Source organism: Rhamphochromis longiceps, linkage group LG3 (genome assembly GCF_057381845.1).
Source record: "Rhamphochromis longiceps isolate RC_006_pf linkage group LG3, R_longiceps_female_GT1.1, whole genome shotgun sequence".
In the NCBI taxonomy this organism is placed as follows: Eukaryota; Metazoa; Chordata; class Actinopteri; order Cichliformes; family Cichlidae; genus Rhamphochromis; species Rhamphochromis longiceps.
In genome coordinates this window covers 15005131-15011796 of record NC_140559.1, presented here as the reverse complement: position 1 = coordinate 15011796, position 6666 = coordinate 15005131, and positions in this window count along the sequence as shown.

Below are 6666 nucleotides of genomic sequence, written 5' to 3'. Positions count from 1 at the left end.
AGCTTCTTACAGAAGACGTTACAGGTCTGTGAGAGCCAGAGATTTTCCTTGTTTGAGGTGACCAAATACTTATTTTCCACCCTGATTTACGAATAAATTCTTTACAAATCCTACCATGTGAATTCATGGATTTTTTTTTCACATTCTGTCTCTCACAGTTGAAGTGTACCTCTGGTGCAAATTACTGACCTCTGTCATCATTTTAAGTGGGGGAACTTGCACAATCGGTGGCTGACTAAATACTTTTTTGCCCCACTGTAGCGCTCGCCCCCGTTTGCCTTCGTTTGAGTTGTATTCATGTTATCAGCCACATTAAAGGCTCGTTTGTTTGCAACTCAGTTTCATCTCCCTCTCTGTCTGCTTTTCGGTCTGCACCTAAAACACACCGTCGTACCCCGCCATGACAGTTGATGTCCACCAACAGCAAATCATCCAAAGGGGTAACCCTAACCATGGTGGTTACTCAGGATCATCTCTTTATAAACCCTTCAGCCCTTCAGTTTCTGACTTATTGAAGACAACTGCAGCTGGGAAATTTGGATAAACCCGTCTCACACATGGTCAATAAAAAGTATAAAGAGATCAGAACTGCCTTTAAATGGTAAATGGCCTGTATTTGTAAAGTGCTTTTCTAGTCCCTATCAGTGTTGGTCAAGTTACTTGAAAAAAGTAATCAGTAACTAATTACTGATTACTTCCCCCAAAAAGTAATCCCGTTACTTATTTTGAAAAGTAATTAATTACTTAGTTACTTAGTTACTTTTTAAAAACACGATTTACAACCTGAAGAGGTGATAAAGCGATAGATCTTTCAGCCCAATTCTACTTTTTCTGCATAATCCATCATACAAAATGTAATCAAATGGAAAAGTCTCTTCTTTTAACTTGTTTTATCAGTTTTAATCTTTTAACTTTATGCATCAAGCAAAAATGTAATTATATGCAACATTCTCTGACTGGAAGAAATTAGTTTAACATTTAAACCTATTTTCTGCACATTCCAGCACATAAAATATTTTTTTGTGTTTACACTCACTCTTTCAAATAGATGCAAGTAAAACACCTTCCGATTACAAGGCGAACTCCCAACTCTAGAGCCACAATTTATTGTGTTCATTTGTTTAAATAAAACATGTCTGCCTGATTGACAGCCAGCACAGCGGGGAAGTAGGAAGTAAGTCAATGCTTTGTTTATGTGACACTTCACAAACCTCATTTTTCGATGACCTAATTATAAGCTGATACTTCAAAACCCAAACAAGGAGCACTGAAAGGTTAAAGAGCTGAGAGCAAAGAAAGCTTAAAGGTGGATGATCAACACGAGGAGGCAACAGAGCAACACAAACACCAGGAATCATTACAAACAGTTTCAGAAACACAAATCAGTTAATACAGGTCACAGACATCTGCAGGGAAGGAGGCTATGTGAATGTATTCATTTGAAGCATGTGCAGAACCTGAAACCAGAGCTACCAGGGTCAGAGGGGAAACCTGACAGCAGACTCTCACTGAACTGTGAATGTAGTTATCAGATTTAAATAAGAGGGAAGATGTGAAGAAGTATTGAGGCTTAGGACAGGATAACATGAGGTGGATGCTCTTTAATGAAGCCCACAAACCTTTTCACAGCACTGTGATAGAGAGTTTACGAGCACCGAGCCGAGAGCTGGCTGCACAAGAGTTTGATTTAGAAGAAGAAACACATCCTTCATTTCTGTATAAGCAGCATGTTTGTAAATGTTTAACATTCTGAGCCAGGAAAGAAAGTCCGCTCTCACATCAAATATACTCGGCGCTTTATCACTCCACAGAGTCAGTGTAAAGTTTCAAATACAGGAAAGGCAGAAGTGGACAATATCATGATTTACAAGTCTGTGATTGTAAAGTAAACAAGTCTCTACGTATGAAGCAAACAGCAGTGCACTAAAGACAGATTTGAGTATATTAGCAGTTATTTATGCACACAACACTGCACACACGCCCTGGGAACCTTCGGATAACATTTTAAAGGTCCCAGTTTGGACTGTTGAGGTTCTTTTCTTCTTGGATGCGTTGGTCTCTTTGGTAGATGCAGCAGGGTGAACGTTGTGTGGCTGCAGGGTTTTGTCTTGTAGCATCTCTCACCGATATCGGTGGTGCTACAGAACTTTGTCTCTGCTCACCTCAAACCACTTTATGGCTCTGTTTAATATGCTCTCCATTCACTGACTGTAAGCTTTGGCTCCGTCACAAAGAGTGATGTAGCCAGCATCACTGCACTGCTCATTGGCCAGTTGGCACATCCAAAATAACCCTCATAGGACCACAATTTCTAAATATCACTCTCTGTTTTATGCTTTTCAAACTAGTGACTGAGACCAATCCATAGATCTAGACACACTCTTTTTGCCCCCCAGTGGCCATTATAAAGAACACAGTTTTATGGCACTTCACATCTTTTATACGGACCATTTCAGTTGAAACGGTTCAGGTATTTGGTTCCTTCTGGTTCCTGCTTCCCTAGAGGTGCTCCAAGCACACCCAACTGGGAAGAAACCCCAGCATAGACCCAGAACATGATGGAGAGACTGTATTTCTTCTTTGGCCCAAGAGTGCCTCAAGATCCCACCAGGAGGAACTGGAAAGTGTAGCCGGGAAGGATGTCATCGAGAAGGATATCCTGCTTAGCTTACTGCCACCATGACCTGACTTTGGATAAGCCAAGATAATGACAGGACAGCATAAAACTCCCCTTGTGTAAGCTTTCAGTTCATGGATGACCATAAATTAGGATCACTTAGCAGTCTTTGTGGCAGAAGGCTAACGTGTCTACTGAATGTGCAGCTGATTGTTTGAGCCCCATACGCAGCCCCTCCAGATTGCCTTCTAGCACTAGCATTTTGCTTCAGCAAACACAGACCGTTAGCAAACAGTTGCACTCTAACAGTTTCCTGCTGCCCGCATTTCATCCTCAATGTGACCCAAAGCCATTCACAAAAACAAAAACGTCTAGCACCGACAGATTTGTAGGTGGTTTGACTTTGGCCCCTCCTTCTTTTGGATCCCTTAGATAAGGGGTGGAGTTAGGCTGAGTCAGTGAAAGCAGCTAAACTGATTTTTAACATCTCTCTGTCTTCAAGTATTACATGTGTCGAACAGATGTTCTTCAAATCTACATGATTCAACACACACATGCATACACACACACACCTACACACACTCACCGGCTCTGTGAGTGTTTTTGCTCTTTTCAACTCCTTTTGTCCAACAGGTCATTAAACACACCGCACACACACACACCCAGGCCAACAATAACATGTATAAACCAAATCCAGCATATTTTTATGGGTGTGTGTGGGCTGGTGTTGGTATCTGTGTGAGTACCTTTCTCCTGTTTAGCAGATCTGTAGTTTTTAGTGGCTTTAGTTGTGGTTTTTGAGAGTGTAAAAGGGATTATGTTTGTGCTCTCAGCTGAACTACATTTATATTCACACTTTGACTTTTTAGTTAACTTATATGAAACACCTGTGTGTCCCCAAACACATCATCTCTGGCTGAATGGCCCAGGAAAGCATTAAACAAACCATGGTCCTCACACTGATAGAAAGGCAGGGACATGGGTAAGTGTGTGTGACTTATGGAATTTCCCTGTGGTGTGTGCGCTCATAAATACTGTGCCAAGAACACACATGCACACACACACACACACACATAAATACACACACACATTTCCCGCCTGAACAGGCCAATCAGAGGAGCCAAAATTAACTCTGACCTTTGACCCCCTCTGCTCTACTCAGACGGAAAAACATTAAAGGGCCGTTCCACTTAAACCCAAGCATTTGACCTCAACATCCACATTGTTTGAGTGCAGGCGGTCCTCCAGAGTGAGGTTAGACATTTAAATTCCTGCACAGAGTCCTGCAGCAAGGCATTCAGTCTCTACACCGAGCCTTTAGAGTCAGAGTTTCTGTTTAGATTACATCAACTTAGAACAAGAAGCTTTGGTATTTATTCTATTGATTAATAAAGTATAATAAAGTGTATAATGTGTCAGATGGAAGGAAGGAAATATGAACTTTAATGATAACTGTATTTTTATAGCATCCTTATTTCACTTTACCCCTGAATAGCTGCAAGTTTCTACTCCTGTTCTATACACTGTGTGCATAAAAACATTCTTGTGCACACTATATTTTAACATATTTGAACCATTTCAGCATTTAACATTGACAGATATGTATCAAATATTGAAATCTTTAGTTATTACAAAGTATTTATAAATAAATAATCCATCTCTCCATTCTCTTCCTCTTATTCTCTTCAGGGTTGCGGTTGGAGCCCATCCCAGCTGTCTTAGGGCGAGAGGCAGGGTACATCCTGGACAGGTCGCAGGGATAACACATAGACACAAACAACCATTCGCACTCACATTCATACCTATGGGCAATTTAGAGTGCCACCCTAAATAAATAATATTTCATTTAACTGTTTGTGATATTTTTCATTTCCACCTCATGTCAGCTCAAACTCTCTGTAGTGAATGTTTTCCCCGGTTTATCCCAGCTGTCATTATTCAGTAAGCTCCTGTTGGCTATTGTTAACCTGTGAAAATTTTTGTTAGCTGTGGTTTCACATCATTAACCTCTGTCAGCTTTTATGAATAACCATGAGGTCTGTTAGCTCCTGCTACCTGCTACTAGCCACCAATATCCACTGTTCACCTCTGTTAGCTGCTGTTAGCCAGCGTTAGCTGCATTAGCCAGTGTTACTGAAGATTTCTTTGAAGTGGAGGTGGCGTTGTCAGACTCAGTTAGCGAATAAACTCTTATATGATGTAATAATTTAATTCAACTGTTAAACAGAGAACGTGTGAGTGAACCAGTTGGTTTGTCTCTTTTATATGGTCTGTGGATTTGAGTGTGGATGCACTTTAAAGGGATCTGAGGTTGTTATGGGCTGTAAAAGTGTTCACTAAAGACTCCAAATCAACTGTGAAAGGCAGAGGAAGCCAGCGCAGAAACCAATAAGGAGACCGAGTGAAGTTTGATTTATGATAATGACACAGAAAGAGTGTTTAATTTAAGAGATTTTCAGATTTTGTGTGTTTAGTTGAAAAGTGCATGCCATGTGACACCAGTGAGAGCGACAATGAGGCCTTTTTAGGGTCCTGAGGTCATGTTTGAAGCAAAGGACACTGAAGGACACTTGTGAGGCTCGGGAATGAGAACGACCCGGATGGCCTGTGAGATAAACGAGGATCCAGTTTGAAAGTGTGAGTCACGGACAGCTCCTCGAGTGGACTCCCAGAATGAAAATGTTTCCCTGAACAAACACACACAGCGATTCGGTTTCTTCTACTGACAACACGCAGAATGGTCTCAGGGCTGATTTCTATCAGTGTGTTATTGTGAGGTCTATTTGAAGTGGTGGTTTCACTTCGGCTCTCTATAACAGAGACAGGAATGCGACAGGGAGACGAAACTGAAGGACGGATCAGAACAACAGAGCCTCCGGCTGCCACAAAACCTCAGCGACCACCTTTATTTAGACAGGAAACAAAGACTTTGTGAGTGTCGGTGTGTTTGTGCGCGGTTTCCTGACTCGCTCTTCCTCCGAGCCACAGACAGACAGACAGACAGACAGACAGACAGGACCGACTCTCTCAGGAAACAAACCGCCATACGTCAGGCAGGGTAAACACTCTGGCTCCACTCGGCTGAGCCTAAAAACAGAAACATGTGTCATCAGAATCACGCTAAAGATGCTCGAAACCCCCCAACAGTGGGAGTGGACGTGTTTCAGCCGTGAACACAAAGTAACACCGATCAGACTAAACTCAGTGCTCAGCTCTGTCGATGTTTCTCACCACATCCTCTCAGCTGTTGTTCTATGAAACCACACATTTCTTTGTCCTGCACCTTTGTTTGTCTCCGCTGGGCTCTTTGTGAAGTCCCCAGTAGACGCCAGCCAGCGTCAGGCTTGAAAACCACAACTATTTAGAGGCAGACGCTCAGGCTGAAGCTGCAGGAATTCACCTTCACTGATGTGAGAGTGAAAAAGCATAAAGATATCACGTTTACTGTGTGAGAGCTCATGAACAGACGCCAGCCCCGGCTGTTGAACCATCAACCCTTCAGTTAGTGGGAAACCCACAATGCCACCTGAGCCACAGCTGCAGGTACAGTGTGGATCGTGATGCCAGCCTTTGTCCTTTTAAAGCATTGTTGCCATGTTAAAGCACCATGTTTGCAGAGCAGGGTGGAGCGCTCACTGCATCCACAGACTCCATCGCACAGCTACATGCACGTCAGGGATATTTAAATATCCACATAAAATCCTGCAGGTTTTCCCATCAAGCAGAGCCTTCAGCAGCCAGTCATCTGCTTTTTCTGCTCCACAAAGACTCAGTGAAACTCCCGACCTTCTCTAAACTTCTCCATCATCACATCAAACATCCCTGAGTAGAGCTGTTTGTCAGCATGAAGGCACACTGTTGCTCTCTGATCTTCTCCTCTTCTTCACTGAGCTTCAACAGGTCTTTCTCAGATCTTCATCATCAGCTTTCCCCTTTGTTGTTCCCACAGCTCTCACTGTTCTTTAACATCAGTCCTCCCGCTCTCTATGATGTGTTTAATAGAGTGGTTAGAAAGTGCACCGTCCTCTCTCCTGCACCGCTCTGAACCT